Raw genomic sequence first — 25804 nt, 5'->3', positions numbered from 1 at the left:
AGGGGTAGAGGTAGAGGAAGAGGTAGATAGACTATCTACCAGTGTTAAAGATGTAACAAATTGTGTCTCAGATATTTCGAATGTAATGAGAATGACAATATGGGACACGAGGTGATACATAGCTCAACTGAAGCAGTAGAAGCAAAAGTACCTAAGGGTAGAGAATGCATGAGAGAATGAAGAGGTTTTGGTGATGTAGAAAGTCCTGTTAGAACTATAAAGGGAGACTACTGAACCCATCTGAATGAAATCCTTATTCAAGAAAAATTTAAGGAAAAGGAAAAGTTGCATATTTGGTGATTGTCAATGGAAGTATGATCAATCTAGTTTCCAAAGAAATGGTGGGAAAAATTCGGGTTGGAAAAGATTAAGTGCCCCACACGTTATAAGGTATCATGGTTTCAAAAAGGAACCGATTGTTGGTGCATGAACAAACTAAGTTGAGTTTCAAATAGGCAAGTATAAAGGGAAGGTTTTGTGTGACATAATGCTAATGGATGATTGTCACATCCTTTTTCGGTCACCCATGGGAAGTTTGATAAGAAGGTGACACATGATGGAGAGAGAAATTGCTATAAGTTTTGAAAAGGATGAAAATCAAGCACACTCTTGTACCATTAAAAGAGGAAGGTACAGATGAAACAAGCAACCCAAAATCACTACTCCTTAGTGGAAAGGAATTTCTACAATAGGTGGAAAAAGACAAGCTAAGCTATGCAGTGATTTGAAAGCCAACGGTAGTACTTCTGTACATTGAAATTGTAGATTTACCTATTGAATTTCAGGAGTTGTTGCATGAGTTTCATGATATTGTAGTTGATGATTCCTTAAGTAAATTGCCACCCAAAAGAAGCATTAGTCTTCACATAGACTTGATAATGGGAGGAAGTCTTTCGAACAAGGTTGCATGTTGAATGAAACCCAAAGAGAATGATGAAGTGAGGAAGAAAGTCCAAGAATTGTTGGAAAAAGGACTAATAAGAGAAAATTTAATTTTGTGTGCTCTATCCACAGTACTGACTCGAAAGAAGGGTGGAGAATGGAGAATGTTCACTCACTTTACAGAAATCAACAAGATCACCATTCATTATAGGTTTCCATTTCCACATATGGATGATATGATGGATTGCTTGCATGGGGAAACTTACTTCTCAAAGATTGACCTAAAAGGTGGTTACCATCAAATTTGAACCAAAGGAGACGAGTGGAAGAAAAATTTCAAGACCAATGAAGGCCTGTACAAGTGGATTATCATGCCATTTGGCTTGTCAAATGTACCAACTACGTTTATGCGGCTTATGAATGAAGTCTTAAAGGAGTTCATTGGTAAGTTTTTCATTGTTTACTTGGATGACAGTTTAATTTTCAGTCAAACTAAATAAGAACAATTGAGACATTTGAAGTATGTTTTAGAGAGATTGCAGCAAGAAACGTTGTTGATTAACATGAAGAAGTGTTCTTTTATGAAGAGTGAGCTTTTACACTTGGGATTTTTCATTTCTAAGGTTGCCTTGAAATGCATCCGGAGAAGATAGAGGCAATTGTAAATTGGTCCTCACCTAAGAACATTTTGGAGGTGAGAAGTTTTCATGGCTTAGCCAACTTCTATAAAAGGTTTATCGGGAATTTTAGTGGCATTTGTGCACCTATCATTGACACCATCAAAAATAATAGGCAACCATTTTATTGTATAACAGCAGTAGAAAAAAAATTCAACTATTGAAGAAGAATATCATTGAGAAGTCAGCGTTGAAGTTGCCAAAATTCAATCAACTCTTTCAAGTGAGAAGTTATGCTAGTGGAACAACCATTGGAGCTATACTGAGCCAAGAAGATAAGCTCATTGCATATTTGAGTGAGACTTTAAATGAGTCAAAATAGAAATACTCTTCCTACGACAAATAATTTTATGCTGTAGTTCAAGCTTTGAAGAATTAGAGGCATTAGTTGATGCCTAACGATTTTCTTTTATATACAGATAACTCTACCTCACAATACATTATGCAACAACATAAGTAAATCATAAAAATTAAAAGTGGGTGGAGTTCCTTCAAAATTTCACTTTTTTTTGAAGCACATTAGTGGGAAGGAAATTAAGGATGTTGATGCCTTGAGTAGGAGATTCCTAATCATGAAGGAATGTGAAATGCAAATTTTAGGCTTTGATTATTGAAAGACTTATATGACATTGATGTTGATTTTAAAGAAGATTTTGCAGCTTGTAAAAATCCAGTCAATAGGGACAACAGTCTATGGAAAGAGTTTATGTTGCATGATGGGCTATTGTTCAAGAACAAACAACTATGTATTCCCAATTGCTCAATGAGGGAAAACTTGGTCCAAGAAAAGCATAATGGCAAGTTGGTTGGACACTTTGGTGTTGAGAAAACACTTCCGCAGGTTAATCACTTCTATTTTTGGCCTAAGACGAAGGGAGATGTACAAAGGTACGTGCGTAAGAAGGGTATGTAAACATGCGAAAGGGAGAAGTTAGAATGATGGACTATACATGCCATTACCCATTCCCAACATACCTTGGGATTCAGTGAGCATGGAATTTGTTTTGTGTTTACGTGATAACTCAACGAGGTAATGATTCAATCCTTGTAGTTATGGATATATTTACTAAGATGGCTCATTTTATTCTGTGTTCCAAAACCAGTCATTCTACCCATGTGGTTAATTTTTTTTGATGAGATTGTTCGATTGCATGAGTTTCCAAAAAGTATAATCTCTAACATGGACACAAGATTCACTGGAAATTTTTTGGAGGACCTTGTCGAAGAAACTTGGCATTAAGCTAAATTTTAGCTCAGCCTATCATCCACAGTCTCATGGGAAAACATAGTTTGTAAACAAGAGTTTGGGTAATTTGTCGAGGAGTTTAGTAGGTGATCGGGAAAAGAAATGGGGATCATGTGCTAGCTGAGGCTGATTTCCCCTATAATGAATCACCAAATGGGAGCACAAGAAAGAGTCTATTTCAGATCTTGTATGTCATGCATCCGAGGAGAATTTGTGAGCTAAGGGAGTTGGGAAAGCTTCAACATAGAAGTGTCGATGGGGAGGATTTTACAACACCCATGATTGAGCTGCATGAGCAAGTAAGAAAAGGATTACAGGATACAAGCAACAACTACAAGCAATGAGAAAATTTACATAGGAAAGAGGTAAAATTTGAAGGGGGAGATATGGTCCTAGACGACCTAAGAAAAGAGAGGTTTCCAAGGGGAGAATATAAAAAATTGAAAATGAAGAAGATAGGACCTTGTAAGATCCTCCGCAAGTTTTTAGTGCTTATGAGTTGGAGTTACCTCTAGGAATCAACATTTCACCCATTTTTAATAGACTAGATTTGTATCCCTACACAGTTGGTTATGCGGATCAATTTTCTGGGAATCTTAACTAGGATGAAGGGAAGGAACAATAGTGGTTGAAGAAAATGCCTGTGGCAAAATTTTTAGAGGTTGAACAAATTTTTGGATACACATGTTGCCAAGAAGACCACAAGAAAAGAATATTTGGAATATGTTATGAAGTGGAAAGATTGTTCAGTGGACGATTATACTTGGGTGGGTGAAGAAGAACTATAGAAAGCAATTCATTCTTTAGAAGATCTTAAGAGTAGGAGCTCATAAATTTTTCTTTCTTGGGGAGTTTGATGCATGTGCATTAGGTCGGGCACATAAAAAAATGATAACTTATTAAAGTCATACCAAGAGCCTAACAATGTGATGAATTGGTCACATGTGAAGGCTAGAACATTTTAAGGTCTATTTGTGAAAAGTTTTTTATATTTAGTTAATATTAGTTAGCAATATCTAGTTAAAAGAAATGATTTTACAACTAGTAGGTAGTTAGGGCTAAGGAAAACTGGTTCGCATCCATGAAATCATTTCAGAAAGTGGCTTTTAGTTTTTGAGAGAAGAGGAACATTTTGGCTGGAATTTTTTGGTGTGGGAGATTGGTACACTATTTTTTTTCCTCTGTGTGAGATTGAAGTTAAATGAACAACATTTCTTAGTCTAGTGGTTTTTTATCAACGAATCGAATTTGTAAGTGTGTGTGAGATAGTTATTTTCATATGAACTTGTTAGGTTTGTGAACCATAATATTATTATATGGAGATTGAAATTTATTTGGTCTTTAAATTACTGTGGTGAATGAGGAATTCATGCACTGTATTTTCTCTATTATTTACTGATTTAAATTAGAACCTGGAGTATCAAATTTCAGTTAATCTTCTAATCCATTGCTTTTGCATTCATGATTGTGTATTGGAAATAGTCATTTACATTAGATATTCGAGAATACAGAGCATTTTGTATCAAGCCAATAGAAGAAAGAAGATTTGTAAGGGAAAACCATCATCAAATTTACGGGTCCATTTTTATCAAAGGAAGACAAAAGTAGAAATTTTGGCATCTGGGCTTTGTGTAGATCATGGTCTATTTCATAACACACGAGTGATTTTCGAGAAAGATCCTTGGTTGGGGAGTTACAAAGGGATCTTTAAACTGTTCTTTTATAGACTGCATGGCTGAGAGAATTGACTTGCTGCTCCCTTGCACCAACGCCTGTGTTTGCAGAAGCTAGAACAAGAAAACTATTTTGTTGTTAACTTGTAACAACACTTGTGTTTGCAGAAATTGAAGCTGGGGAAAAGTGATTTGGTGTTCCCTTGTACTAGCATTGTGGTTTGCTAAGATAACAACAATTTTTTTTCCCTTGTGCCAACACTGTGGTTTGCTGTGATAAAAACGATTTGTTGTTCCCTTGCACCAGCACTGTGGTTTACTGAGATAGAAATTATTTGTTGTTCCCTTCTACCAATGTTGTTGTTTTATGAGATAACAACCATAATTTTGTCATCTTTGTTTTATTTTAATATAAGAAAATATTTTTAGAATCATGTACTCGCAAAGAATTATACTAGTACATAGGCACCTACCTACATAAGGCTACAACATTTACTCATTCTCTAGCTCCTACTCGAAGGGAGCTCCTATCGCGTGATCTAATTTACCTGCTACCACTTGAGGGAAGCTCCAACTCCCTCATCTCTAGGGACCAACTTTCATAATTTTTCATACTCGATCCATGTGATACACACCATTACAACCTGTAGGCCACCTTTCACTATATTTTTATATTGGACACACTACCAACATTAAAGCTCAATATCAATAATGAAATTGTAACTCAATTGTCAACCTTTGACCAACTAAATCAACTAATCATTGAAACCCAATGAAATGAAACTGAACCAACCAACTCGAACAATGAGATCATTGTAACTAGAATATCAAACAACTTACATTACATCACATAAACTTGATTCTATTACGATAAACCCTCATCAATCATGTATCAAGATATATACAATAATTTATAGTAGAAAACCCACATTTGTATGCACCTTTCATGAAGCATACCCACGTACAAATGTTAAACTTCTGAAAACTAAAAAATTAAGAACTCACATTCTAAACTAATAACTGAATCATACTCAAATATACTACAACATTCTGAACCAATCACAAAATTTTCTCTAATCATCAATCAAAACTAGCAAGTAACTTCAACATTCTTCAATGAATCAATTCACAATGAAAACATCACTGGTTCAGCACATATCATCAAGAGAATTCATTGTCAGACAACCGAAATACATCAAAACTGATTTACTAATTAGACATCCTTCTTCATCAAAACCCTACATTATGTTCACACTTTCTTCAAAGCATATCCACATATATATTTGCTTTTTAGAAAGGAAACCTGTGTGTATGCCACTTGCCCGAAACACATCTGCGTATGTACCCACCTTGTAGGCTATAAAACCCATGTATAGATTTGCAAATTTAGAATTAGGTCATTGTTGCAACATAGAACTTCAGACATACCCATATCTCGACATACACAAAAAAAATCATCATTAACACACCATCAACATAAATCAAATCATCTCATAATCATAATTGTCATCTCAGATCTATTGGATCAGATTCATCATTAAAATCCCGGGTTCATACATAGTTTAGATCAAGTAAAGCATCAATAACAATTAACATGCATATTTTTTTCATACGTAACTATTGATAAGATTTCCATCACTTGCACACCTTGCAGAAATAAAATCATTTTGATCTTCCTCGCCTTATATTGTTTAGCCCTTATCAATACCATAGGTCAAAACCATACTCCAGCCAATGGTTTCCTTAGATGGGACCAAAACATCTGTTACTATGCTTAATACAACAAGGCAATACCATGGTAAGTACCCTTGGTATTTATAATACCATGGTGCGAAAATTGTATGCTCCTTTTCTTCTTCATACTCTGGTGTGTATGTGGCCTCGCTTAATAGAAACCGCATATATTTCTTGAACTTCCAACTATATCATTGCTCTACCTTTGAACTACCATGGCTTTTTCAAAACACTATGTCACATGTGCAAACACATCATGTTTACATTTTTAATGAGTAGGTCTCCATCAAGGAAAAAATCATCAAGTATGTTTCCATTCATGAGGTAGATTACCATTAGGTTGCCATCAAGGACAACACCTAATTCATAATTCCAACAATCTTCTCCTTTGGAATTGATGGTGACCACATTGGTGTTTTGTCACCACAACATGCAATACCTATAAACACATCAAACCAAGCACGAGACCAAGCTAATTCCCCCCTTTGAATTCAAGGGAAAAAGGCTGACCAATGATAAATGAATACTTTTATATCAACACTGCTGAGTATGAAGAGGGACCATACTCCCCCTGATAACATGCTAAAGTTTCTGAAGGATGTACATTGAACTACATGAATCTATGACTCATACGACTTTTCTTATCACCAAGGACTCAAACATTCATCAATCACCCAATCACAGTGGGTTTACATATTTGACATCATTATTACATCAATTTCCCAAACACAATGGGTTTACAAAGTACATCACATGACCAAAAGGACTTAACCACAATAGTCCATACATGACTGAATTTTAAAATGAGTAAATCATAGGTCTTTACATGACCTTTACATCAAATGATACATACAACATTTATAATAAATACCAAATACATCAATAACATGACGATAGTTATCAGCAACTATCATACACCATATACGATTTGCACCACAAACATCTGTTAGCAGCACTAAGAACAATAACTTGTATCAATTCGTAAGATAAGGCAATGTAGCTTCAATATCATCAACCCATGACATCGTATGCAACCAAAACATCATAAGTGAGAATCATCATAAGATAGGATAGTATAGGATCATTTTCTAATATGTCATGTTTCCAAGTATCATTGAAGAGATGTAGCAGTAACATATGACAATGTCTTCACAATATCATTCTTGTCCCAAGTTCTTCATAAAAATACTTATCACACAAACACCACTTCACCAACAACTATTCCATCAATATTAAGCATAATTAACTATTCATCATAGCATGAGATATGAAATTCAACATTTAAGAACCTCATCAACATAGGAAGCACCACCAAAGACTTATTATGTATGAAGAAAACATAATGCCAATAATGCATTATTAGAAGCATAGCACATCCTCCCCCTAGACTTTTGGAAACTCTTCATTGTCAGATATGGTCATGTCATTAGTACAAATGATCAAGGCATCTTCATCAATCAGTCATCCATTAACTCATCAAAAACTTATTCATGCGAAAAACACTTCTAAATGGCATGAACAGACTGTAACCTTCAACCAGAAGATCATAAAAGTAAATTGATAATTGAGTAAAGCATATTAGACCCTTTTCATGAATCTATCCCCCTATTTCTTCGTCAAATAGAAAAGTTACGTGACTGTGTAGTTCAAAACTCACATATACACACATATTTTCTTCATAAGATCCACATACAGAAACTGAAATACTGAAATTCCACACTTTCAGCTCCTCGTGAGTCTATTTTTTCTGTACTTTTCTTGTGTTACTTCACTAGAGACACTGTTAGTAGTATAAGTAGCATGGAAATAAAAAATAAACATGAGAATCAACATGTATTAATTCCCCTTAGATTACACATCACTCATCCTTAGGATGTGATAACCATTTTCTATTTTCACGAGGTCAAATACCTCTCACCACTTCTTCACTCAATGTTATAAATATTCATTTAGGAAGAAGAGGCTACCATAGACACCATCTTCTTTCACTTTAAGTCTGAACCATTCTCATATTATGAAAATTCCAATCTTCAAACACGTATAATTTCTCTCGATTTTTATATCCTCTTATTATGAATTTTCCACTTAATTCATTCATAACCTTAAACGTGGTTGATGAAAACACAATTATATTTCCCTTATTTGCTATTTGTCCTACACTTAGGATATTCTTCTTTAACTATTGAACTAACAAAGAATTAGATGTTACTCTCGTTTTATTAATTCTGGCTTTACCTTGTCCTACAACTTTTGCTCAAACATTGGTTCCAATAATAACTTTACCGTGATGGTTCTTCCTCAGAGACTCCATTTTAATCTCATCTCTAGTCATGTGATGAGAACATCCACTATCTATGTACCATTCATCATCATCTTCAAATCAGCAGAGAGCAAGACCACACTTTATATGTTCTTCTTTTTCTTGCTTATTGGTCAATCCATCTTTTCCAGATTTTCTGACATGAATGTTATTATCTGGTTTCTTACCATGTTCTCTGTGGCCATATATAGACTTGTTCCTACATTCTTTTTCTACATGCCCAAACTTGTTACAAGCATAAAATCTTATATGTTTCAGATTCCTTCTACTGCAATCAATGGCTTTGTGACCAAACATATTCTAAGCAAAAGAATATCCTTTAAAGTACCTACAAGTTGATGATCTTTCTGCAAGATGTTATTTTCTTGAAACATTCTACTTCTATAACTAGCTACAACATGTCCAAAATTATGACATACAAAACATTCAACATTACTAATCACAGGAGAAAATTGATTAAGACTTCTATAGTTAGGAGTAAATTTTTTCCTTTGAAGACTTTATTTCGATGAGGTTGACTTCTTATCTCCTTGTTAAGCATTTCAGATTTTATATTAGAGTTCCTTGCCTCATCTTGTGAGCTAGATTCACCTTTGATAGTTTCATGAAAACCATGACTAGATTTGATGGCAGATACATTTGACTACTAAGAATATTATCCAAAATCTTAGTACTATCTTGAAATCACAAACGATTATCCATTTCTTCTAATTTACCTTTTAGGCTATTTACCTCAACTTGATATTGCTTTTCTAATTCTTCCAAATTTCTTGAATCTTTCTTCCTTCCCCCACTTGTTGTTTCAATATGAGAATCTCTTCTTTCAACCCATTCTCCTGTTCTTCAAAAACTTGAAGTAGATCTTCATTCCGTTTATTTTTGTTTTCAATATCTTCTCTTAGAGAGATGATCTCAGTTTCAAGGCCTTCAAAATATTGGTTAGATACCATACGACAATGATCCTTGTTATCATAAGCGTGCAACTGAACGTTAATATTAACAATACTTTTCAAAGAAAGATCAAGTTTTGTTATAATATCAATAGTTTCTGCTAACTTTTCTTCTTTTGAATCAGTAACTCCATTTGTCATTTTGGACACATTGTTTGACATAAGATTATGTGAGAGATTTTCCTTTGCTACTTCTTCATGGATTTCTTGCAACATGTCCCACACTTTCTTTGCAATAGTATAATGCATAACCTTATACAATATTGGATCAAATATGCTACAAAGGATGTTACTCAAAGATTTACTTTTCTTTCACTCTTCCTTGTCTTATGGAGGAAACTTGCTGTAACCATTACACACTAGATGTCAGACATCAAGATTCATTATATTATGCTTCATATTTCCTTTCCATTGTTGATAATTATCTTTTTTTATCAAATCTACATGTGCATTGCCCATTGATTCTAACTTGCCCTCATCTGCTTCTTCAAGAGGTGTACTTTCACTTTTACCCATAAATGCAAAATCAATGGTTTCACTACCATCATCACTATCATTGTTGCATAGAAATAAAATGGATCATATCTTGAACAAAATTTCATACCGTATGATGTTTTGTCTTCTTCATTCTTGATCACTAGAACACGGTTTGCTCTCACATTTGAATAATTGCTCACATCCATAACTATTACTTCATGTGATATATTCTTGTAAAAGTCTTCAATAAAAGCACCCTTTTGTTCTAGGCCATCGAACTCATTATTACTTTTATCTTCAAATTCCATAAGTGAGAATCTAGATTAGACTCACCTTCATAACCATTTGAAAGACCATCAATCTCTTCATGTGTATAAAAAATTCTCTTGTTTCAAACCTCTTCCTCTTTATTTTGGGATCTTATTTTCAATCTCCTTGTTTAATTTATAAGCAAAATTAGCAACATATTGACCAAATCTACCACAAGAAAAATAGTTGAAAGGAAGCTTACCTCTCAATCTTCCTATACCAACTTGGAGTTTCTTTACAAAGTTTGTGTCTTCTTCTTCTGATACATAAAATGATTCTTCCTCTTCTTTTCCTTTTGTAGTAGCTTTGAAGGTTACTTCTCTCAGATTTGAAGGACCATCTTTCCTCATCTCAAATGCTATCAATATTCCATGGAGTTGATGCATTGTAAGAATTTTCAAATTTTGCATTTCTTCAATAGCCAATACTTTGGATTCAAACTTCAAAATTAGAGATCTCACTATATTTTCAATGATAGAAGCACATTTTATTTCTTCACCAAGATTTATCATGGAATTCATAACTTCATCTAATCTAAGGAAAAATGTTGCAATGCTTTCATCATCATGAATTCTAAATGTCTCATACTCTATTTTGAATGTTTGATGCTTAGAACTTTTTTCCTTGGTGTCACCTTCACACCATTCAATAATCTTATCGCATATTCTTTTGTGGTGTTTCAACTTTGTTACTTTCACAAACTCGATCTCTGCCATACTTCCCAAGATGGCATTTACAACTTTTCCTTTAGTTTCATATTGTTTCTTCCCTAGAGTATCTCAAGGAATAGAGGTTGGATATTGATATCCACTTTCAATGATTTCCCACACATCAACTCCTAGAGCCTTCAAGTATGATCTTATCCTAACTTTCCAAAAGAAAAGGCTAGTTCCATTAAATATATGAGGTATGATAAAAAAATACTCCTTCGTGACTACCAATCTTGACGGATCTCCTTCAAGCGATCAAGATTCTCCCAAAGGACCTACTATCACACCAATTGGTTGCAAAAATACTGAGAGTGGGTGGGGGTGAATCAATATTTTCAAAATAATAAACTCTTCAATTTCATGTTCTGATCTATGTATGTGACATTACTAAAGGGAACCCATGTGTGTACATGACTATTCTTAAGAAAACTAGTCCACATTGAGTAAACATACATTTTAGATAATTCATCATCTGTTTATCTTCAGCTAGTGCATCAATACATTATTAAACTTTAGATAGATAGTAACCATGTGAAGTAAGAAAAAAATAAATCATCACACATAAGAATCACACATTAACACCAAGATTTAAGGTGGAAACTCAATGCGGGAAAAAACCACTTGTTGTTGTCATCTCTATACTCTTTTAATATAAAGAAAAAAAAAATTACAATCTTGTACTAGCACAGAATTATACTAGTATGCATGCACCCACCTGTAACAGGCTACAACCTTCACTCATTCACCAACTCCTACTAGAAGGGAGTTCCAATCCCCTAATCTAATTTACCATCTACCACTATAAGGAAGCTCCAAATCCCTCATCTGTAAGGACAATGTTTCATAGTCTTTCATAATGGATGCACCTGGTACACACAATCACAACTTATAGGCACATTTCATCAATTTTCATACTGGACCCATTACCAACATTTAAGCTCAATATCAATCATCAAAGTGTAACTCACCACTGTAACTCAATCATCAAAATCTCACTCAACTGAGTCAACCAATGACTGAAACCAAATCAACTAAAACTCAACAAAAAAATCAACCAACCAACTGCAAGAGTTAGATCACCATAACCAGAATACCGAACAACTTTCAGTACATCACATAAACATATTTTGTTACTACAAACCCTAAAGAATCATGTATCAAAATATAAACACTACTTTACAGTAGAAAACCCGCGTGTGTAAGTGCCTTTCATGAAGCATACCCACATACAAATCTTAAACTTCTGAAAAATGAAAACTGAACATTTTCCATTCTAAACTAGACATTGAATCATACTCACGTCTACTAGAACATTATGAAGCAATGACATAAATTTTTCTGACCTTCAATCACAATCCGCAAGTAAATTCAAGATTCTTCAATCAATAAATTCACAATCAAAACATCATTGTTTCAGTACACATCATTAAGAAGACTTCATTGACAGACAATAGAAGAAAATCAAAACTAATTAATTCATCATACGTCATTCTTCATCCAAAACCCTTCTTTGCGTATGCAATTTCTTCTAATCATCTCTGCATGGGTATTGGATTTTTAGAAACCAAACCCGCATGTACGCGACTTACCAGAAACACATCCACATGTGTGCATACCTAGTAGGCTATAAAACCCATGTTTAGATCTGCAAATTCAGAATTAAACCTTTGCTTCAACACAAAATTTCACACATATCCAGATATGAACATACACACAAAAATCACCGTTAAGACGCCATCAATATAAATTAAATCATCTCATAGCCATGATTCGCATCTTATATATATTGGATGTGAACCATCATCATACTCCCCGGTGCATACATAGTTTAGATCATGCAAAGAATCAATAGCCCATCATTTTCACACCTTGCACACATACATCCACTTTGATCTTCATCACCTTATATATTGGAGCCCTTATAAATACCACAAATCAAAACCATACTCCAGCCTATGGTTTTCTTAGACGAGATCAAAACATCCATTACCGGGCTCAATTCCATAGGGAAATACCATGGTAAGTAACCTTGGTATTTAGAATACCATGGTGCAGAAACTATATGCCCCTTTGCTTCTTCATACTTGCTTTGTACGCCGCTTTGCTTGACAGAACTTGCATATATTTGTTTAACTTCCAACTTTATCATTCCTATCCCTCTGAACTACCATACCTTTATCAGAACACTCTGTCACATCTGTAAAGACATCTCATTTACATATTCAATAAGTGGGTTTCCATCAAGAGACAACATATAAAGTAGGTTTCCATTCATCATGTAGGTTGTCATTAAGGACAACTCATGAGGTAGGTTTCCATCAAGGAAAACACCTGATTCATAATTCAAACAAAAAATTTCCTAGAAAATACCATTTCATCTTTTTGTTAGATTACACCATTTTCAATTGTGTTAAGGATAAAAAACTTAATGGTTGTGTAAGATTGAATTTTTAACTAATAAAAAATTGTTGGGGAATAACTTGTTTTTTTTTCGAGATTGAAGATGAAATGGACACTTCTCTTGTATAGTAGTGAATTTATTTTAGTTATATGTTTTAACTATGTATGTAATGTGAATCATAATTAAATATTGTCAATTGTGATTAAGTGTAATAACCACCTAAATAAGGAGTAGTCTTTAACTTCCCCCTTTTAAAAAGTTTTAGAGTTTATTACAAGTTTGAAAAGTGAACTCTTCGCAATCAAACTGCCCCATGGATTTTGTAGGTTCTTGAATCCATATATGAAGTAAAAAAAAAGAGTTTAAAAAAATTAAGATTTGAACACAACTTTTTTTTTTCTCTTGTGGAGAAATATGGAAAAAAAATCTGCAAAAAATTAGTTAAAAAATACTCCCTAAAATAAAAGTAGTTAAAAAATACTCCCTTCTATTGGTGCGACGTATATAAGTATTATCCTCCCCTTATTTGAAATTCTTATTGGATAGATAAGGTTCCCAAAAATCATGGAAAAGTTCCTTTACAACCATATTCCTTCTTCGCTCGTTCTCCTTTCCTATCTGCAGCCAAAATAGATAAATATTGTCGTTCAACGAGCTCCCTTCTTGTTGTTTTTCTCACTTGAATGTGTCTCAAATGATCACAATCATGTCCTATTTATACACAATAGAAGGGCTTCTTCCAACGTCCAACATAGGGTTTGTACAACTTTCATGTGGCTCATTATCATCAAGTCGACTTGATCATACATGTGCGAAACCCACTTCTAGACTTCAAAAATCAGTACTCCAATTCTACAACTCAAAATTGGATGATACTTTTTTTGTATGAATGACCTTGACAAGAGATATAATCCTCATCCATCATAGGTCAAAATGTGTCCATATTTTTGTCCCAAATCAAGATGGGTGAAAACGCCAAGCTTGGATTTCAAGCACACAAGGCCACTTGTGGAGCTCATTCCTCAAAACCCTTGATCCATAAGGCTTGGATTACCTCCCAAGCTACCAAAAAAAACACTCCCTCTTAGTGAGGGATGCACTTCAAATACTAGGAAATAACTATCATCATCAACAACACGAGACCATGTGGCATTTATCACTCCAACATATCCTATAGAATGACCACTCTAATGTGAGTACTGTCTCTACGTCATCACATATAAACCTAAAGATATAGAACCTCCATAAGGATGCTCCCTCTAAGGATATGCTCCCTCTAATCCTACATGATCTTCACTTGCTTAGTTCTTCAAGCACTCATCCTCGTGTATCAAATACCATGCATGAAAATGCCTACACTCTAGAATATGCAACATCATGATCTAATGAAGAATCTAGCTTGCCAATATTAAGTCCATCACATGAAGCCCTCCCGAGCAACCTGACCTCTTCCAAGCCAAAGAAACCCTCGAGTTATCCCAACCATCCATGAAAAGTCAACAGAATCCCGTTATCAACACTATGCGCTACAACAAACTATTTCTCACTAGGATCACCACCAATCCACTTGAACTCGCACTGAAAATCGTTTCCAAGAAAGTCGAGACCACATCTCCATGTCTTTAGCTGAACCCTTTGCTCCATGATCTAGACACCCACAACTCCCTCTAAATTGATTCATTGTCTACACTCTGATTCATTGTCCTCAAAGTAGCTTAGATACGCTCTGCTACCTTGTTGTTTTTCCACAATCTTAGTTTCTAGGATAGAGTCTTAAATCACTGACACTACCAAACCAAAGATCACAATGAAACTACTTTTCATTGTAGAATATAAATAATAATAAATCTACTAATGCACAAAATATGAAGAACTTTTTACAAATTTGAAACCAACTTCGTTATATTAAACAACATATAATACAATGGTCTAGGGCACATGTACGAGGGATAATGGTACTCATACAACCACTAGTACAAGTTGAAAATTGGGGCTTGGTGTCAGTACATCGACAAACAATCTACTCTTAACAAGATACTTTGACCATCTCACTGATGTCATTCACTCTCTTAGCTCCTCTCAGTCATACCATGTACTAGCCCAGTCCTTTTTTCTTGTGATTTGCACCTTCTACCTCTATCAGTGCTCCAAGTCCATGTGACCACTGAACCTCGACTATCCAATCTTCTCACTAGTTTATTGTTCGTCCATCAACGCATCAACACATCATGGCTCCTGTTGTGTTGTTTTTAACTCCATTTGTGAAAAAATCTCAATCTTCCCACTACTTCTCTTCAGCTACTCACAAAATTTAACCCACTGCGGTCTTCCTGCATTTCTCCAATGAAGTCCAACATAAGGCACGAACAGGGCTCGACCACACACATATATCTTATGTATGGTTTTACTCGATACAATTTTTTTAGACAATATGATTTTTTTGTAAGGGTCCTTTTCCCCCATAATGGGGAGCACGAGATATGGACTTAGGTTTTATTTTGTGTATGGATCTTAGAAGTTTACTTATTTCATACTTAGCATGTTGTGTGTATTTCTTCTTTATTGTGGACACACAGTTTACAAATTTCTTAATTTCATCTAAAGATGTAACTTTGTATTCACATAATGAAAAATTAGGCATATATAGATGTAAGATTTTATTGACTTGATAAAATGTTCCATTTTTCCTCAGAAAGAAAAAAATAATGAAATTGTGAAAGATACATTTAGAATAGATAATATAGAAGCTACAATTTATATAAGGACTCCATATATTCACAATTATAGATAGAATAAAGTTAACAAGAAGTAGTAAAATTTAGGTGCATTATGTATATATTAACACAATGACAAATAACGATGAAAAGAGCCATGAAAGAAAGAAGTCAAAATATATTTAAATTCAATATGATACATGCAACACATATTTGAGACTCAAAATTGTTGTTGAATTTTCATACTCATATTGATGAACAAGAGAGAGTAGGGCTTATAAACTCATGGTCAATTAATATTTATGCCCACTCTCTTAGGATTCAGAGACATACAAGATTTCATACAAAACATTATTAGAATTCTTCCCAACATTCATGATGAGACTCAACTTATACCTATACTACAACATAACATAGTAATCAAGGATGTCAAATATTTTTTATGTCAATAATGATATTGTCCATTGAAATTGTAAAGGTTCTAGTTATTGGGAATTCACATATAATGAAAATAGTCATGTGGATGTTTTTCTTGTATTATAAAAATAATATCTATATAAATTTTGTGAAGAACTTCTAAAGAAGATCCCTTGGAAGGGTGCAATCTAGCTTGCCATCTTCATCCTTAATTGTACACTATAAAATGCTTTCATAAGAAAATAACATTTTGCAACCATATTTTTTTAATACAACATATTATTTACTTAACAATCCATTGTTCTAATAAGTTGTTTACACTTTGCAGAATGGCTTCTATGGTGTCAAAAACATATGAGTTGGCTCGAGGATTCCAATAATTTGAAATAGTTTGTTTTTTGATAGGAATACATTTTTGTTAAATATATGGTAGATAATGAATGTAGGAAAAAAAAAAGAGGAATGGAAGGAGAAAATAATTACATAAAAAATAAGAAGAGAAGAATGCTTGTAAAATGTTAATATGTAATTGAAAACTTTATTGGACATTTATTTTTTCCATAGTTTGTAAATACGATTTAAGCTTATAAAAATGTCAAGATGTAATTGAAAAATTTCTAGGACATTTTCTTTTTCCAAAGAGTGTACATAAGGTTTTGTTGATTCATCATTATGTGGATCAAAGAAACAATATAGACATGTATGTATGGTATGTGATCCTTAAGGGCCTCTTTGAATCATGTTTTTTAAAATAAGCATGCTTTTCTTTTTTCTTGCTATATATTTTGGAAGTTTAGTAAATTTTTGCCTATTATTTTTGCCCAAATGCACCTGGTAGAAATTAAAGTGAAAACTTCATAAAGTTGCAACAAATAAGCATGAAAATATGAATTGATTATGCAATAAGCGCACTTTTAAATGCATAAGTGGATTCAAAATTAAAAAAAAAAAAAAAAAACCTGTAAGGTACTCAAACTTTGCAAATTAAACGACTTTATAATGATTCTTAAAATTGTCTACTGAATTTTAGGCAAAATTGACCATAATTGTTGTAAAAAATATTGAGAGGGACAGGGTGAATCAATATTTTCAAAATAATAAACTCTTGAATTTCATGTCTTGATTTCTATACACGAGTTTACTAAAGGGAAGTCATGTGTGTATGTGATTGTTCTTAAGAAAACTAGCATACATCTAGTAAAATTACATTTTAGTTAATTCATCATCTGTTTATCTTCAGCCAGTGCATCAGTGTTTCATTAAACATTAGATAGATAGTAGCCATGTAAAGTAAGAATGAAATAAATAGTAACACATAAGAAAAAAAATGAACAATGGGATCTAAGGTGGAAACCCAATGCGAGAAAAAACTAGCTCATGTTGTCATCTCTTTCATATTTTAATATAAGAAAATATTTTTACAATCTTTTATTGGCATAGAATTATACTAGTACACAGGCACCCACCTACAAGATACTATAACCTTTGCTTGTTCTCCATCTCCTACTGGAAGGGAGATTGAATCCCTGATCTAATTTACCAGCTAACACTGGAAGGAAGCTCGAACTTCCTCATCTTCGGGAACCAGGTTTCATAAACTTGCATACTCGATCCACCTTCTACACGTCATCACATCTTGTAGGCCACATTTCATCCGATTTTCAAATTAGGCCCACTACCAACATTTGAGCACAATATCAATCATCAAACTGTAACTCCTCATTGTAGCTCAATCATCAATCTTTGACCTAACTAAATCAACCAATCATTGAAACCCAATCAAGTGAAATTCAATGGAAAGCTCAACCAAACAACTTGAACAATCAGATCACTGTAACGAGAATAAAAAAGAAATTACAATACATCATATAAACTAGATTATATTACTGTAAACCATGATCAATCATCTGTCAAAATATATATGCTACTTTATAGTAGAAAACCCATGTGTGTATGCACCTTTCATGAAGCATACGCATGTATAGATGATAAAATTATGAAAACTGAAAATTTAACAACTTCCATTATGATCCAAATATTGAATCATACTTAGATCTACTGCAACATTATGAACCAATCATGCAATTTTCTCTGATCTTCAATCACAATCAACAAGTGAATTCATGTGACACCCCTCCATTGTGTGTTAGACTATTAGAACCTGTGTTGAGAAAAGCTGGGTGTGATATGTAATATGGGAAACAAATATATTATTAAATAAATTAATAAATAAATCACTTGGAAAAGAGAGACACCAAGAGATGAGATTCTTTCCAAATCCCATTGAGGAATGAGATAGGATAAATATTTCATGATAAAGATTCTAGATGTGATTCTAGATAAGCGTGGATGGATTGGTGATAAAAATCCATCAAATGGATTGGAGATAAATGTCCATCAAGGAGAAAAAATAAAAGATTTGTAGGAGATAAAGTCAATCTATTATGAGGAAAATGCTCGTGGCAGATAAAAGGTGAGATTTTCCGAGAAAGGCCTAGGCAATTGGATGAAAAGTCCACCTAGAAGCGAGACGCAACTCAAGGAAACTATATCATGAAAGAGGGTATTAAATACCCATTGCATAGATCAATTGGAGGCATTTGATCCATGGAAAGAACCTCAGCTCAGGGGGAATCTGAGATGATTCATGGTTGCTTGGTGGCGCTCCACTCTCCAAGTGGTGTTCTTCATATAGTCTAGTTGGTTTTACTTGCATGGAAAATGTTGTATGGTTACTTATGACCTTTTTATGTTGTTAAATATCTTACCCCATAGGGATAGATGATGTGAATGTATGAATGAATTACATGTACCAATTATAACTGAATAGATTTACTTCTGTTAATGGTTTTTATGAGAATGATAGTAGTTTTATGCATGTGACTCCTTTTACATCGAAGTGCGGAGTTAATAAGTGGAAGTGTAGTATGTAGTTATTAATACTGGGACCAAGGTGCCTCTTACTCATGATAGAAGATGCATGGGAGCATAATTAGAATCACTTGTATTAACAGTGCTGATGAGATGGACATATATGGGTGTGTGGGATACCTAGTGAATCTAAACTTGAATATTATTACAGTTAGGAAAGGAACCTAGTATAATTATAACAATATGATACCTCTAGTATTATGTGATAAGATGGCCACAAATTTTACATGAGACATTGGTGCACACAAAATAGTTTTGGAATGTGGATTCTAATTTTAGAATTGATGATTTAGGATTTTCTATGCCATGTAGGTCATAAGAATTGTACCCAAACAGGCTAGATTAGTTTCTCTTTCATGTTTTATAAACGTTATATTCATTATTCCTTTGAATATGCATGTAGGTTTATGATCATGACTCCTAGCCATGCTAGCTTACAATAAACACAAACATTATTCTATTTATTTTTGGGTGGGGTTATCAAGAATTTTATCAACCACATGCTAGGATTAAATCCTTTCTCCAAGTTTTGAATGATCGAAATGTTTTTCAAATCTTATATTTAAGACTATAAATAGTGTTGTCAATTGATGAATCTAAACCGCGAAGAAAGAAATTTATGAGCATGGGAGCCTAGTAGCTAAATCTCGGGATAGGCTTATGAGGTTTGCTACAAATGGTATCAGAGCCTAGGTTCAAACAATGCGGCCTATGGCTCAACAACCATGTCGATTACAATTTAACTTGATTTTCACAACTAAGAAAAATTCCAAGCTAAGATTAACAACAATAATATTTTAATGAGGAGTGAGAGCTCCTGAATTGCTTGTTATTTGTTGGATAACTAATAGCATAAATGGATTGTTAAAACTTGGATCACTAATTAGTGGATGCCTTATTGAACCTCAAAGTGCCTCAATACATAATAGGAAGAATAACCTAAGATATCGAGAAAATTGTAGAAGTAATAACATTGGTATATGTTATTCCACTCCATTTAAAATATTATGATATTAAATCATTAAGGGGGATTGTTGAATAAAACCTTATATTCATTTACATTTTTATTTGGTAACTACTAAACTTCAGTTGCAACTGTGAATTTGAATCTCAAATTCTCTATCATCTATAGACCAATTGTCGAAATGACATCATGTATACATGCAACCCCGTCTTTTCCTTTAGTGACAAATTTTCTCCTTTCTAGTATGTCTAGCTCAATTTTTCCCACTATATCTGACATTGTGTTCCAATCCCACTCACTCAAAAAGAAAGAGAACAGATGTTAAGAAAACGAATCCATGCACTTGTCGGGAAGAGAGTCGTATGCAAAGAGATAATGGTCAGTATCCTAGAAAGTTTGACCCTTCAATTTTTGTCGTTCATGCATCACTATTCAATATGCCTTCTGTTGTCCTCTTTCGAACGTATCACCCCTGTTTCTATGTTAACATGAATGGATTTCTACCATAAATATCCGGCATGCGGTCGAGTTGGGTAGCACTTAAATTTCCAACCATGCCATTGTTTTCTTAATAAACTCATTGCTTACATAGATAGGATGCTCCTCATACGATAGATTAACGAACTATGGGAAATAAACAGAGATGGAGAATAGATGTCGATTTGAGGGAATTTGAATAAAACTTGGGCTTTACATTATGTTTTCCCTCCATATGGGTGCTCGGTGATTTGATGAAAAATAATTTAAAATCACATATCAGGTAGGAAGAGAAAATATTTTATATAGGGGGATGAATTAATCTATTTACCTAATTAATGGAGAGAAAATTGCGCTTAGGGAGGTATCAAATAGTGATTGAATGTCATGATCTTATGTTGTGTAATTCTATTAATTTAAAGTTGGTTAGGATCATTAATTACAGTGGAAATTAAGAGATGGATGCCTCGCCTAACACCATCGGTGCAACCTATTGCCTCTATTCTCATGGAGAGGCAATGACATGGAACCATATGAATGGTCGACGATAGACTCTCTTGTGGTTGTCGAGTCTAACAATTGTTATATACCTTCAAAGGGTGATGTAAATCAAGCCATTCCTTAGTATTCAACTATGTTGTGATGATGGAAATCACATCGAGGGAAGAGTGGATATTGGAGCTACACATCGAGGCACGGGGATGAGGCTCTATGTAAGATGGTTCAAATTTGGTGTTGGAGAAAAATCCGGTGAATTGGATAAGTTCAATCACATTTATGCATTATTTTTTTTCGAAAGTAAGCTTGAGCATTGTAGGCTGACGTTGGATGCATTATCCTTATGCTTCCTATTTGTTCCTCATACACTGTTGATTATGGTCGATGTTTTCCTTTTAGGTGGCATTCAGGTTGTTGTATCTTTTTCCACCAAATTGATCATAGGAAATTCCGAAGCACTGCGTTTCCCCTCTCATGTTTCTTTACTACAGACTGGGAAGTATGCAAGCTGGCCACAAAGCCAACAATATTGTTTCCCTGGAAGGATTGTAGAAAAGCCAAAATTTAACTTGTTTTTTTTTTGTTGATTATCTATTGAATGGAAGGTGTTGGTTTGGGATAATGACTATTCCCATGTGAATCATCGCCTTAGTTAGATAGGGGTTATTCATAAATCATGGGATGCTCAGCCTTACCCATATGATGAACTTAGGTAAAATCCTAAACATAATGATTATCCCAACTTTTAAACTACGTGCTATATCCATCAATGCAAAAAGCGAGCAAGCTCGCTTTTCTATGCTCTCCATATAGCAATGGCTAAGTACCATTTCAGATGATTTTTGTTTTTTCCGAACAAGATCAATATATGTAAATATATATATGGACATATCCTTTTAAACTCTTAATATATATATATATATATATATATATATATATATATATATATATAGATAGAGAGAGAGAGAGAGAGAGAGAGAGGGGCACACTCAGGTGGCTTTGAAGCATCATCTGCATATGCACACTATAAGTGTTGACACAGAAACTCGGATCGAGAGATCTGGTTAAATTCTTCCAAGAAGAGTGCAGAAGCACTCGTGGTGTCTTGATATTGAACGATCTTCATTTTGGTGGGTTTGTAATGTATAACAGGTTCTATACATGATGTAGTGTTTGATTTGGTTGCATTAACAATGTCAAAGTCAGCTGGAATGATAGGCGAGCTTTATGGTGAAACACCTTCATGCAGACCTTCGCCCAATAAGGGACTTTGGAGGTTGCTTGTAGAAAGATAGTAGTATGCCACAATGGATCCCGTTGAATGATTTGAATCGACGATTAAAAAAATAAATATTTCGACGCTAGAAAATTTCACAAAGGAGGGAGAGTTGGAATTGTTTTCTATTCTGAAATAGAAATCAAATCTGTTTGATTACCCATTGAACCCAACAATGTGGTGAGAACATGAAATTCGAATGAGTTCGGATAGTCACAATATTTAATCGGTAATATGGCCTCTATTTATAAATGACGGCTTGATGTAAAAGGTAATATGCTCATATGATATTCACAATTGATTGAATGAACTCGTAAAATTGCGAGAGCATTTTTTGTTTTAAAAGCTAGGTATGCTCGCAGATGAATATGGGTTATGTTGTTGCCAAAAAAAAAGTCTTTTAGTATAGTTCATATTAAGATTATGAAATTTAAAAGCTTCAGTCAGCAAAATTATCTGCGACAAATATACAGTATGCCAATAGTTAGCCCTCGAGGTGGCGAAAATATACTTTGGAATAATTTGTGATATAAGAACAATTTGAAAACTGATTTTCAACTATGATTTGGGGGGAAAGATGATTTGTGTTATCGTAACTGGTGGAAAGCACGAGAGAAATACCATGTATTTAGTAATTTAGATTTGATACTATGTAACCAAAGAATATTATTTTTAATATTCAGTAATATTGAGATCTTGAGAAATACAAGAATTCACTGCTCTAAAATTTCTCATATACAATTTAAGGTAAGCCTTCTTTGGCAAGATGAAACTTTGTTACTTGTGGCACATCATTTATAAAATATGATTTCTTGTTTTGATTTCTTAGTCATCATGATTATGGTGCAGTGACAAATGCCTATGATGAGGAAATGAATGTCTTATATCAATGTTATAGGCTTAGGTGTCTATAATGGACGATGATGATTTATGCAAGAAATATCATGTTGTAAAGTTTATATGTCGAATATTTCTGTTGTAGTAATCGAAGAGGCTATGCTGGTGCGTAGAAGCCTCAAAATTTACTCTAAAATGTGGCAGCATAAATTTGTTAATTGAGATATATATTGTTTTCATATATGTCACGCCACTCGGGAAGAGTTTTCTTCGGTTTGGATCTGCAGACACTTACCAACTTCCTGCTTTATCTTGCTTATCTTTTATAATTCTAGACTTTCATGGAATAAACTAAAATATTGTTGTGATCTACTAGAAGCAACTCGATATATAAGTCACCTCCAAAGCTACTTCTCCAAACCTCTATAGGAGTAGAGTAATTTGAAACACCTTCCCTAATTTATTCTTCTAACAAGTCCAATATCTTACACTGTCGGCGAGAGATGAAATTATACTCTTTTGTATACAAAGTGACTTCAAACCCTTGACAGGGTTGTTGAAAACCCTTGGCGTGATAAAATCTAATGATTATATGTGTGGAAGGAAAAGCCATCTATGTAAAATAAGTTAGTGGTACTCAGTTAGTGCCCCTAATCTACCAATGAGCTTCATGAGTTGGGTGTTGTGCTGCCATGTGGTGGCAGCATAGGAATGTGAAGAATAATACAAATAATTAACATGTTTATTAATGTCAATAAGTTATGAATATTCTTGAATTGCTTGAGGGCTATATCCTAGCCCTTGCTGATGTCTAAAACCCTAGGTTTAAGATACCATGGAAAGAATATAGTAAGATTTCATGAATAACCATGTAGGTATCAGTTCCTATTGTTATATGAAAAATTCTTACAACTAAGTTATTATTGCATGCTTTAACTATATCTCGTAATCAGCAAGGGGTTTAAAATGATGATGATTGATTTTATAAGTACGAACACGATATACAAATATGGCACGAAGAATTAGTGATATGCTGTGTTGCATATGGCTATTAGAATTTGTTCATGATTGGATGCATCAATTTTTTTCCTTAATATTGATGGGATGATGCTCAAACGATTATGAAGAAATTTCTCTGGTATGATTACATGCTAAAGTGAAGAAGTAACATGATAAAAATTTACTTTTATCGAGGTAATGTGTTTAAAATATTGTGAAAGTTCAAAACATAAACAATGGATAAACACTCTTCTGTGGACACCATGAAATGATTGAAAGACGATGCTTAAATATATGAATAGTGGGATAATTAATTGATGGTCAAGAAAAAACATGGTCATGATATTAATACAATATTAATCGTGTTGAAAAATTAATGCATATAGGATCAGAATATGATTACTTAAGAGTACATTGCCTGTGTGACTTGCAGGTAGGACTCATTCGGAGATACACTCAGTTGCGTGGATGTGACTTATATGTTCAAGAATTACATATTCTTACAATTAAGCTATGATAAAATCAAAGAAGAAATTACCCTTTATGTGGGAGAACATGTGGTGTAATTTATTTTGGATAAGAAATCCAAGGTTAAGCTATGATGTCTTAGCAATCATTGAAGGAATCTAATCGTGATAGAAATAATAAACATACAAGTTGTTGGATAGTATAGTATGGGGAAGAGAGACTCCCTAGAAAATGATCTGAATACACCTTAATTAAGGAAACAAAACCATATTAGAAAATTATGCATAATTAATTTAACATGCATAGGTTGGAATCTATGGGATTCTGGTTGAATAAAGCAAGAGTCATGAAGTACATGATAATCTAACCTAAACCAGGAATGAGATTGTCTAGTGGATGTGAAAATATTATAAAACCTATTGTAAACATCATATTTAATAATGATTGTATGATAGGAAGGACAAGGAAATGACACCACACCTAATGTACATACATAATGGAAATCTAGAAGAAAGTATTGATGATTCTTCAGAAAATGCCTCTTAGTTAGTAAGCAGAAAATAGGTAAAGCAAAAAGATTTTTCATAATTACCTAAAAATATAATGTTAGCATAACACATGCATCAAGTAGGATAAGATAACAAATCCCTTGGTCTTAAGGATATGGAGAGGAGAATAGTATAATTTTTCAATTATAACTCCTATATGGGAGTTGTATGCAGATGCATACTGTTTAGTGATAACGTTTAGACCAACATGAAACTTATCATAACCAACAACGGGTTGGAAGAAGGAAATCCTATGACATGATTATTAAGTATGGAATGGTTATTAAGAACTAGAA

The sequence above is a fragment of the Pinus tabuliformis genome, chromosome 7 (genome assembly GCF_031772625.1).
Source record: "Pinus tabuliformis cultivar Carrire ecotype Pingquan chromosome 7, CPIR1, whole genome shotgun sequence".
NCBI lineage: Eukaryota > Viridiplantae > Streptophyta > Pinopsida > Pinales > Pinaceae > Pinus > Pinus tabuliformis.
Note: the sequence above shows the minus strand (reverse complement) of the source record.